Below are 12,495 nucleotides of genomic sequence, written 5' to 3'. Positions count from 1 at the left end.
TCTGCATTCGTTCATATACATGTAGAATGCAAAGAGAGGGATGCATTAAATCAATTCCAAACGCTGTACAACAAGAAAAATTCAAGGCCAGGCTAGCACTTCATCATTTGCTATCATATGCCTGAGAGAAGAAGGTCTTAACCTGGTGTTGGAGAGGGAAGAAAGTTATCTCATTCCACAATTGGGGGGCCACTACTGAGAGAGCCCTAACTCTTATTGCCACCTCCAACCCTCCCTTGAAGGATTTATCTGGGTGCGGGCTTAAATAATGAGCACCGTATAGGGTAAAGTTGTATTGGGAGAAGTTCTGAGCCATGTACGGCTGCACAGGCCAAAGTCGGTGCTTTGAATTGGGCTTGGAAATAGATGCATTGATAAAGGACTCATTAGGTAAAGGTAAAGGTAAAGGTTTCCCCTTGACGTGACGTCCAGTCACGCCTGACTCTAGGGGGCGGTGCTCATCCCCGTTTCCTGGCCGAGGGAGCCAGCGTTTGTCCGCAGACGGTCTCCGTGGTCGTGTGGCCGGCATGACTGAACACCAAAGTGCACAGAATGCTGTTACCTGCCCACCGAAGCGGTACCTTTTTATCTACCTGCATTTGCATGCTTTCGAACTGCAAGGTTGGCAGGAGCTGGGACGGAGCAACGGGAACTCCCCCCGTTGTGCAGGTTCGAACCGGAGACCTTTTGATCAACCAGCCCAGCAGCACAGCGGTTTAAACCACTGCGCCACCTGCAGTCCCCTAAGGACTCATTAACAGCTCCTAAATTTTGACCTGGGCCCTCTGATTCCAGTGGGATGTTCTTATCATGCAACCACAGCTTAAGCATATCTTCACAGCAGTGAAGACAATACCCAAAGGATATGGCTTGTTTGCTGGCTTGCTGTTTTTAAAAATGGCTACAATAGCCTTTGACTCTTGAGCTGTCTTTTTTAAAATGTTGCTTCCTGGAAGTGCAAGCAAAAAAAGGATATAACTACCAGCATATATTTATTTTCACTTATTCCTTCAGTGCTAATGCAAATCACACACAAAGCAACAACAACAAACCACAACAGCGAATCCTGGAAATTTACTGTCCTTGTTGGAAATAGCCTTCCAGATGATCTAGCCAGATCTGGCTAAGTGGCAGTGTCACAACCAAATCGGAGTGAAGGGAATTCTCTTTGCCCTCCCTCTAAATGGGTGAATATTTCTCAGAGAAGGAGATTGTTCAGACAAAATGTTCCCTGTTTTGGCTTAGTCCCAGTTATATTAGTTCTTTCCCAGTTTGAAAAGAACCCAGCACCAAATCTTCTCTTCTTTATTACCCCGGAGGCTACAGAAGAAGTTATCTTTTGATAAATTGCCATTATGGATACTAATATCCACAAGTTTCCATCTTTCCTGGCTGTCGTTCAGGAGCTCAGGGGAAGCTAACTTCAGCTGAAGGGAAAGGAAAGTGGAAAGAGCTCAGCATCTTAGTTTTTTCACCTTGCAAATAAAATACTGTCTCCCACAGTAATATTTAACTTCCAAGGCACTCTAATGGCCAAAAACACTTTGCAGTTCAAGGCGTGTGGCTTCTCTCATCCTTGCCAGACATCTCTGAAGCCATCAGACAAACAACGGGGAGAACAGAAGACTCGAGCGGCTGTTTTCGTTCAACGTTTGAAAAATAAACGTGCCAAAAACAAGTCTGCAAATGTACCCATTAGGGATGGAAGACGATTTCACAAGGGAAGCTGAAGCCTCAATGATGTTTTTTTCAGCCCTGCAGATTCCCCCCAAATACGGCCGGTGTTGACTCAGTTTTTTATGGCATCAGTAAGCGCGTGGGAGGCAGCGAGATCTTGACATTTGCACAAATAGGGTCAGCATTTAAAGATAGCGATTCGTGATCTTAGACAATTGCACAAGCGTGCAAGTCCGCTCAAGCCAGCCCAACTGTCTAGGGCTTGTTTTAGGGGTCGTTTGACCCCTGCTGGCCTGTGCATGGTGCTGTTTCAGCAGGTTGTCCTTATTCAGGAACTAGCCATGCTGAGTATCCCTGACTAGTTCCGAGGTTATTCTAAACCCCCACACAGGGGTAGCTCAACCCACGGAGGGCTGCAAACCGGGAATCGCTGGTAGGATCTCTCACACTGAAATGTGTGTGCTTTTTCTCACCCCTCTCCCACTGGGCACCTCATTACTCCAGTCTTGCTTTGGGGTAGACAGGAACCATCGGGGCTGAAACTGATGGACTGCAGGTACCTTTGGGTACCACCAAGGTAGGGCTTTGGGGCAGTGGTCTGGGGTCCCGCACTGGTGGTCCACAGCAGGAGGACTCACAAAGGTACCCAGACTCAGGTCTCCGAGCACATTTGGAAGGCGAATCGCCAGGGAAGGCCCACGGCTGTCAACAAGGTTCCTTATCCATGGAGACTTTTGCCCTGAGCCATCCACTTTTGTAGGAGCTAATCCACCGTGCCAAACCTGCACCGGGGATGCATCAAGGATGCTGCGTCGCTGCATCAGTGGAGCTCCTCATCCAAGGCGACTTTTCTCCTGAGCTTTACAGGAGGCGTCCATGATGGCATAGCTTGTTGGGGGTATAGTTCAGTACCATGGATAGAGATGGGAACAGAGGCCCTGTGTCCGCTCCCGCTGCCATCCATGGCCAGTGGTTGAGCGAAGGTAGTTCAGTCAGCTAACGATCCAGATCTCAGTGGCATCCGAATTGGCGGGCTTTTTGCCTGCATGTTCTTCTTTTCTGCCACCCCTTTGAATCTTTCCACCTGAGGTTTTCTTCCGAAATCAGATGCCGTTCTCTCCCGTGTCCTTGCACCCTTTTTAAGCACACACGTATATTTCCATGCACACACACAAGCAAACACAGAGACTTTAGAGCAAATAGTCATTTGTTTGTTTATTCATGTCAAGCTTTTACGGACGGTTATTATAGGCACATGACTCTCTGAATGCTTTACAGCAATTGAAAGGCAGTCAAACAAAACATAAAAATCCAGAAACATTAACAAATTCTATAAATAAAACGTCCATTCCATCAGCAGAAGCACCAGCTGTGGCCAGATTGGATACATCTCATATTTAAATGTCAATTGAAATTATAAAATGCATAAATTAAAATACCAACCTAAAATTAGAATGAAAAAATCAAATTCTACTTTTAACTGTCAAGGTTAAAATACTCCAAAAATTAAAAAGTCTGTGTCTGGCACCAACTGTGTACAAAAAGGGTACCTGGCACACATCTCGGGAGATGATTCCACAAATAGGATGCCACGACTCAAAAGGCCCTACACAGGACAGCCGCCTTCCTACCATCCTGAAGCAGGACCCTCCGATGAAGATCTTAGGGTCTGGGCAAGCTTGTACAGATGGAGGTGTCCCTTTAGATATTTATTTATTTATTTATTAAAACATTTTTATGCCGCCCCATTCGCCGAAGCCTTGGGGCGGCTCACATCATTAAGTTAAAATAATTATAATATAAATTAAAATATAAATATAAAATTAAAATACAGCAGTACAGTATAAAATAAGCTGCCCTGGCCAGATAAAACCAATAATGTTAACAGTTAAAATTCCAGTCCTAAACCATTTAGGGCTTTATATATTATTGATTTATTGATTTATATCCTGCCTTTTTCCTACACAGGGCTCAAGGCAGCTTACATCTCCTCCATCTTATCCCCACAATGACAACCCTGTGAGGTAGGTTGGGCCGAGAGCCTGTGACTGGCCCAAAGTCCCCCAGTGGGCTCCATGGCCAAGCGGGGACTCGAACCCAGATCGCCTGAGTCCCAGTCCCTCGCTCTTCACCACGACGCCACACTGGCTCTCCAGTGTAATTAAATAAATTAACACCTGTAACCTGAAGCCTTTGGTTTGCCAGAGCCCTGAATCCTTTCCCTACCAAGCACTGACCCTGGCTTGATCCACCAGGATGTTTTTTTCATTTTTATGATGCTATGGAGAGAGGACTCAGGACCACGGACTGCTCTTTGAGGTCCAGATGCACCTTGGAACAGGTAAGTGCCACTGAGACTCCAGCTGGTGCGCTTTGCTCCTGAACTTTTGCATCTGGGCGGGGAGGTTGGGTCTGAAGACACAGGGCCTTTTCATGATGCACATGCACAGGTCAATGAGCATGCACAGAGTGCACATCCCTTTTGTGCATCTGCACACTGGATTTTTGTTCTACCTGGTCAGGCAGGCTCAAAGCAGCGGCTTGTTTAGTCCAACAGGCTGTCCCCCCCATGAGCAACCAGCTCGCCCAGTGGGAAGAGCCAGCTTGGGTTCTCCAGCGACTGGTGCGGAGAGGTCAAGTGCAGCCCTCTGGCCAAACAGCAAGCTCTTGATCATCGCTCCGTCAAGCAGCGAGCGAAAAAGGTGGCCCTTCCAAAGTGGATGTTGATTGCAGAAGTTTATGGGACTTTCCAGCTCAGAATGGAAATGTGACAAGCCCCACCAGACGCTCCCAGGCGCTTCCTCTTGGGGTGGAACGCGAGTTCTGGGCAATGCAGTCCCATCTGAGATATTTTTACACTTCCTTTTTCATGAAGCCAGCAGGCAAAGTACTGCTTCAGCTGGAATGGACTTCCAATGAAAAATATGCTGGGAGCAATGATTTGGGAAGTTCAGCTTACTCAAGAAGCCACGGGAGGGTAGATAGCTTTCTACCCCACCCATTAATCTTCACAACAATCCTGCAAGGTAGGCTAGGCAGAGAGAGGCAGGCGGGATGGCTGATGTGTCCCGAGTCTCTCTCTACCCTGTATGGCTGCCCAGGGCTTGAACTTGGGTCTCTCCTGGGCATGCAGTCTGGGAATTACGGAAGTTGTACTCCAAAAACGCTAGAAGGCACCGGCCTTGGAGAACTCCTGACCCCTGTGGTGGGTTGATTTTTCCTCTCAAAGCCAGGAAGTCTTTTGATGGGGGCAGGAAGGAATGACCTCCCCCCCCCCCCCGCCGCCCTTTCTGGACGAGCTGGATGTTGGCTCAGGGTGTATCCTGCCTTTTGTGGATCCACAATTATCTTGAAGCAACGCAAAAGAGGGCCCTTTCAGGTGCTATATTCCCAAAAAAGGAGAAAACAGACGAAGTGGGAAAGGAGAACAGGGCACTGGAGTTGAGTGCTGCTGGGAGTGAAAGAGGCCGTTGTTTTTGGTTGGGCCAGGGTGGTCCGAATCTTCGACTGAGGATGGTGAGGCCTGGGAAGAGAGACTGTTTTAAACCTGCATATATCTCGATATAAATTAGGCTCTGCAAAGGCAATACCGGAATGTGCCCCTTAAACTCTGGCCTCAAATCTCTGAAGTGCCTGCAACACTCAGAGGAAATTCGGGGAACAGAGGGCTGGAAGGGGCCCACACGGGTCGTGCCAAGCCCCCTGTGGCAGCCAGGGGGCGCTTCGTCCTCTGCTTATCATCTCGAACGATCAAACGCTTCTCAGCTGCCACTTGATTTCCTTTTTCTGCCCGCCGTGGCCGCCTTCCCATCTTGGCAGGTGTCTGTGCTGGAAGAGATTGATCCGAGCAAAGCAACCCACAGCATTGGGGAAAAACGGGCTTTGTTCATGTTGGAGAATAAGTGCAGAGCTGAACCAAACAGCTGCCACCAAACACAGTTGTGGGCGAGAAGGAGAGAAGAGGATTAAAATGGGCTTTTATCATCTGGATCTGGCCCGACGTCGCAGGAGAGGTCTGAGGTCTCGAGATGGCTGGTCTGTTCATTGCCTCCTGCACCGCAGGGCTACCTGGAATCTGCCCAGAGAACTTTGGCTATTAGGTGGCATAGAATAAATGAAATAACCCTATTAAAGCCAACACATCCAGGGCCCCCCACCGCATCTTGTGGCAGTGAGTTCCATCGGTTAATGCCAGAGTATGCAAAGGTGGCCAGACTCTGGGGTTGTCACAGATGTCTTGCTGATCTGTCGGTGTGGAATGGCCATCAACATAAACTAAATCAGGACAGAGGGAAAAAACCTCTGTATTTTCTACCTCTCTTCCCCAGTGCCCAGGGAAAGTGGCAATTCCTTGCTGACCCAGGAGCAGGAAGCTTCCGGACCTTCAGAGGAAGAAGCATCACATCACAGGGGTCGGCCTGGTGCTCCTAGAACTGAGTACAACTCCTGCAGCATCTACCCCAAGTTCTCCAGGGCTACTTCAGGGCATTATGTTCCGCGTATGAACAACAACTCTTGTTCAACTGCCAACATGCTGAGCCCAAAACCACCAAGAAAGAATGATCTGTCCCATCTCTGTTCTGAACGCAGCTGCTTCCCAGAATGGATGCATCACCATCCAACAGCTGGAAGACCCCCGTTCCTCTGGAGAGCAAGTGGTCCCCCCTCCCCCACCCCCACGGCGCACACATACTTCCCATAAGCCCGTCTGGCACATGATGTCACTGCTGGAATGGATCCTGGAGCTGACAACGTCCAGGCAGGGAAAAACAAAATCGCTTCTTTCGGAGGCCCGCTATCCTTGAGAGCGTTGCCCAAGCTTTTTCTACAGGCAGAAGGATACACCTGCTCTTCTTCCGGTTAATTACGTGATCCAACACCGAAAAGGTTAGGATTGCTTCTGCAAATATGCAAAACATGTTCATGGTCAATTTTTCCAGGCAGGAAACTTGGAATTGTTTCCCGACTTGGGAAAATGCTTTCCCAAACTTATCTTGATTTCCAAGAGCCTAAGGGCTGTGAAAGGGTGTCTCACGTGGGTATACATAGTACTCTATACTAGGAATGCCAGGGCTTTGTTAAATCCACAGTTCACAGAGTCTGGGGCTGAGCCCCATCACCAGAATAGGTTCCCCACCATGGACAGCTCCTATAAAGCTCAAAAGGAAGGCTGGAATGGACAAGGAACCCCTGGCCAGAATTCATGAGCCTTCCTAGCCAGGCACCAAGATGTCGTTCAGGATGGAGAAAAGTGCTTTGTATTCTCCCATGATGTTTATGTTTTTCATTTCAGAATCTACAAAACTGTGTGTGGAGGGGATAGTTTAGACAAAAATGGGGAGAGGAGATATGAAAAATTGAAAAAAAAGGAATATATGGTGTGGAGATAAATGTGGGGCATTGAACCTCTTTTAGTGTGAGGGTTGGAGTCAGTTTTGGAGATGTTCTTGGGGCCCACAGCTCGGGGGGGGGGTTGTGGCGAAAGGGGAAAGAGGGCAGCTCTCCCCCAAATAAAAGAATACTTGGGGAAAGGAGCGAGGCCTCTGGAAAGCTGCCTTGGCTGGAGAGGGCACTGGGCAGGCTGCATTTTGCCCTCTTAAGATCACCCCATGGACTGAGGCTGATGTGGCCTCCATCTGGGGTGCCTGTAGATGAGCGTTTTATCATGCAGTCACTGCATCCAGTAGAAATTTACACAGGGTTCCAATAATGTTTGACCCCCCCCCTTCATTTCCCCATGGCTTCTTGGGCTTTTTCCCTGCCACAAAAGAGTTATTTAAGCAGAAAGGATGAAATAATTACTTGCTGAGTGGATTCAGACAACTCAATAATAACCAAGGGGGAGTCTGGCTCGAGTGCGGTGTGTCATTGGATCACGGATTGCTATTGAAACTTGGGTTATTGTGTCGTCTGAACCCAGCTTTGCTAACAACCCATGGCTTATTAGCTTCAAACAACCCATCGTTGGTTGCCGAGCAGTGAATTGTGGTTTCTTCACCATGGTTTGCTAGGATGGGTACATTCAGACAACGTGGTAGCCCAAGATGATCGACGCTATTGTATTCTCAATCATGATGTATGGGCATGAAAGCTGGAGAGTGAAGAGATCCAACAAGAAGAACATCGATGCGTTGGATGCATGGTGCCGGAGCTTTGGGAATATTCTGGCCAGCAGAAGGACAAACTAGCGGGTCCTTCACACGATCAAGCCAGAACTTGTTCTGGAAGCAGAAATAGTGAGAAGGCAAGACTCGCTGGATGCCAGAGAAAGCTGAAGGCAGAAGAGGATGGGGAGACCAAAGATGCGGTGGGTGGGTTCCATCAAGGAAGCCACCGCCTTGAGTTGACGACAGCCAAGAGGGCGGTCAAGGACGGGTCATTTTGGAGCATATCCCTTCGTCGGGTCACCATAAGTTGTAAAAGAACAGCAACAATGCAAGTGCTTGTCTCTCCGGGGAAAATGTGATGGCCTCTGGCTGAGACGAGGAAATGGCCCTCGTGTGCCTTACCGCGGCTATTTTGAGACACGCTCTTTCAGTCTAGACCACTTCCAGTTTAAACACGAAGAGGGCTATACAGAGGTCTTGCGGCCGCTGATCAGCAGTTGGCATCAACACAGGGGTCAGTCGTTCCCACTGGAGGATTTTAATTATAATGTTTTTCTTTACATTCCAGCAATTTAATCGTGTATGAAATCGCATGTGTGAGTTCCATGGAAAGCTGCATCCTCCTTTGTCCTCTTTTTTTTGGAGGGGGGTCGTCTTCTTCCTCTTCCTATTCCTCTTCCTCTCCCTCCTCCTCTTCTTGCTCTTCTTCCTCCTCCTCTTCCTTTTCTTCCTATTCTTTCCCTTCTTCTTCCTCTTCTTTCCCTTTTTCCTCTTCCTCCTCCTCCACATAAATTGCCAGCCTAGCAGGCTAACCCCCACACAGCTTCACTTGACCCTGGCAGGGGCCTAACAGCAGAGGTGATGTAACAGCCACCAACCAGCCACTAAGGAAGTAAGAGACAGGAGAAAGCACAGGTGGGAAAAACAGCAGAGGGTTCTGGTGGAGGGCTTTGGAAGTGGAAGCAGGAGGCCGCTGCCTTCTGTGAGGTTAACCCACTTGTCCACCCGATGGTGGCTCAGCACAGCCCCAGGGTAGAGCCTTTCCCCTCCCCGGCGACCTCTGCCTTTTAAATGGAGCTGCCCAGGATTGGAGCTGAGGTCTTTGGCTCACAGGCAGCTGCCCCTCCAGTGCCCTGCAGTCCCTTCCATCAGAGATGGCCAGCTCTGATCGCCCAACTTGGAGGGTTGTGGAAATGCCCGTGAGGACGCAGGGGGCATGCGGTCTTCCCGCCCTGCCAAACACCCTGTGGAAGGGCTCGCCCATTTGCGTGTTTTGCCCCTGCTCACAAGGAGGGGGTAAGGTCTCGGGGGGAGACATCACGTCCCAGTGGGGTCTCACCCAGCCCCTCCCCGTCCCTCTTAAATGACTGCTCCCCCCACAACATCAGCCAATGCAGAAGAGCCACACCAGCTCCAATGACCCGAAGTCGGAAAGTCTGCTCTGAATGGCGAGCACATTTCATGCATTCCTTTCACAGCTGGAAGCCTGATCTTTCCTAGAGCCTCCGAAAGCACCGGGGGCCATGGGATTCTGCCCCTAAAAGTGGATTCTGCAAGATGAGGAGTTTTGTGTCTTTCCCGACTATATGTTCCTGTGCCCCCCCCCCCCCCCCCACAGCCATCTTGTAACTCTTCCGCATCTCAGACTGGGGAGCTTGCCCCTACCTCACCCACCAGGAGGGTTTGTTAGCCGAAAGACTGGGTACTCCGAGGAGAGCTGAGCTGCACCGCCATCTAGAGGTCGTCGTGTGCTTTGTTTCAGGCCGCTTTTGACGGGAATCCCCCCCGAATTTCGGACAGGCTTCTCTGCTCTTGGCCTGCCCGCCCTCTTGTTAGGCAGCGTGAGAAGCCGACCTCGGGCGGCCGATATCGAGGGGTGGCAAAGGCAGATTCTCAGCTGATTTCCTGGCAAGAGGGAAGGGAGACGGGCAGCATGCAACGTCTCGTAGGACGCTGCGAGAGCAGAAGTCCTCTGCACCAGAACAGTCCCACTGGGATCACTGGCCTTTCGGGGCAAGAAAATCCCTTCTCGGGCAGGCCAGGACGGCTGGGTGTTTGACTCACGCCTGTCCCCAAGACTTCCTCGCAGCGCAATTCCGTCTGGCGGGTCGTGGCGACAAATCAAACCCGCTTGCCTGAGACCATCTTCGCATTGGCTAGACACTAATGAAACATCAATGCTCCACCGACTGGAACCAATTCAGCGAGGCCTTGCAGCTCTGGAGCCTGCTGGGCTCCAGTGAATGTCCATTTTTCTCAGACGGTGCCATCCATCAAAAAAAGGGGACGTCTCATTGATTGGCTTGGAGATCTTGCCTGAGCAAAGGAGGGCTCCCACCGTGAGACCCAGTTCCTCCAACGAAGGTTTTCTAGCTTAAATTCAAAGCTGTGCATGCTGGTGATCCAGACTTCTCGCACTGCAGCTCCCAGTCTCCCCAGCCAGCTGGGCTAAGACGTATGGGAGCTGCAAGCCCCACATTTGGAAGGCCACCAGGACAGGGGAGCTTGGAATAACCTAGCACTCATTTAGTCAGACGTCTGCACCTGTGTGGATGCATTAATCTAAGACCTTTCCATTCCTTCAGTTATAGTTCTTCCCTCAACCCATCAAAGGGCAGTTTTAGGGCACTAACACAAGCGGGAGGTAGAATCCCACCATTTGTGATAGTAAATGTAGAGTGGCCATGTGTCCTACTGCAGAGAGAACAGTCCTCTCTTGAAGGTTGTCTGGGAATTTTCCGCTCCAAGTCTTCTTCTGTCCAGTCTGATTGAAATTAAGCAAAACACAAGAAGATCTCGCAGTTGCCTGTCAAAAGTTAATCTCTGGGCAGGCGAATGAACAGGGGCACCTTGACAATGGCCATCCAGTCCACAGCAGTGAAATGTGTGGCATTTAAATTAAAATATATTGTCACCATTTCCAAATTTGCATCTATACTTGTTCATGGCCATACGCAGGTCCTATTTATTTATTTATTTATTAGATTTATATCCCGCTTTTTATTATTCATGTATTGCATTTGTATGCCAGCCCTTAGCCAGATGCCGTCTGGATGGCTCACAGTGCAATCATAAAAATACAAATAAAATTAAATAACAATAATAGCTAAAACCATAAAACACAGCAGAATAAAAATACGTTATAAATACAACCATATCAATACCACAGGAAGGAATCACAAAATAACCAATAAAACAATAACCAATAAAGCACTAAACAATAAACCAGCAGCACGGTCAGTGATCATAATCCAAAAGTGGATACTAACTTAAAAAGTCTTAACTTGGTGCCAAAAGCAAGATAAAGTGCATGCCAGTCACACACACCCTGGATGGGAAATCCAAAGGTGAGGCTGATATCATTCTCCTTCTGCTGCTCTCAATCTTATTCCCACAACAATAACCCTGCGAGGTAGGCTGGGCTGAGAGGCTCCGACTGGCCAAAGTTGTCCCGTCGGCTCCAAGGCTGAGTGGGAGCTCGAACCCGGATCGCCTGAGTCCCAGTGTCTCGCTCTTAACCACTGCACCACACTGGCTCCCTGTGTTTTGTCCTCTTTGGGGTTTGTGCATCTGATGCTTTTCCTCTTTTCTGGTAGTGATCCTTCTGTTACAAGGCCTGCAGCCTCCTCCTCTTTGCAAGGCCGGCACTTCGTGGCAGCCGGCAAGAAATTAATTTTGTTCCTGCACGGCACTGCTCCACCGCTGCCTTAGCCTGGAGCAAAACAATAAGAGTCAGGATGAAAAGAATAGGACGAAATGAAGTGGCTAGAAGAGGTTCTCTCATTTGTAACAGCACTGTTCATTTGAAAGAGAGGGAGAGAGAGCCAACCTCAGGTAACACACGAAACAGCTTAGAGGCAATGCAGTGCCTTGAATAGCATTCAGACAGAAGCAGGGCTTGCTGAACCTGCAAAATGAGTCAGCTTGTAAGCGTGGGCACAAAAGCTGCCCCAGAAAGAAAAACAAACGCTGTTAGAACTTTTTCTTAACCTCTATTTAAAAAAGGAGGAAAAAATGAGCATCACAGCAAGCTTCCCCCAAGTTTTGACTTTCTGACAAAAATCAGGACTCTAAAGAGTGGAGTTAAAATGTTTTGCCCAGGTTCCCTTTTTCTTGGTTTATTTTACCCTTTCATGCTGGTTCCTTGCTGTGCTTTTATCCCCAATGAACTGCCTATTTTCAAAAATGTGCACGTACCTTTCCTGGTGGTAAGTGGCAATTTTATCTTCACAACAGTCCTGTAAGGTAGGCAAGCCCGAGAGACAGTGGCTCACCAAAGATACTGACTGAGCAAAACTTGAACCCAGGGGTAGGCCATGTGCACACCTCCAGGCATGCTGATCTGTGACTTCCAGAATCCATCCCCATGAGCTAACCTCTAACAGTAATTTTTATAATTTTAATGGCAGAAAGTGAAGAGGAACTAAAGAGCCTCTTGATGCAGGTGAAAGAGGAGAGTACAAAAGTTGGCTTGAAACTCAACATAAAGAAAACGAAGATCAGGGCATCCAGTCCTATCACTTCCTGGCAAATAGATGGGGAAGAAATGGAGGTAGTGACAGATTTTATTTTCTTGGGCTCCAAGATCACCGCAGATGGTGACTGCAACCAAGAACTCAAAAGACGCCTGCTCCTGGGAGGAAAGCTATGGCTAATCTAGACAGCATACTAAAAAGCACAGACATCATCCTGTCGACAAAAGTTTGCATTG

Source organism: Varanus komodoensis, unplaced genomic scaffold (assembly GCF_004798865.1).
Source record: "Varanus komodoensis strain SLA01 unplaced genomic scaffold, ASM479886v1 scaffold48, whole genome shotgun sequence".
NCBI classification, from domain to species: domain Eukaryota; kingdom Metazoa; phylum Chordata; class Lepidosauria; order Squamata; family Varanidae; genus Varanus; species Varanus komodoensis.
This window is presented reverse-complemented; position numbering follows the sequence as displayed.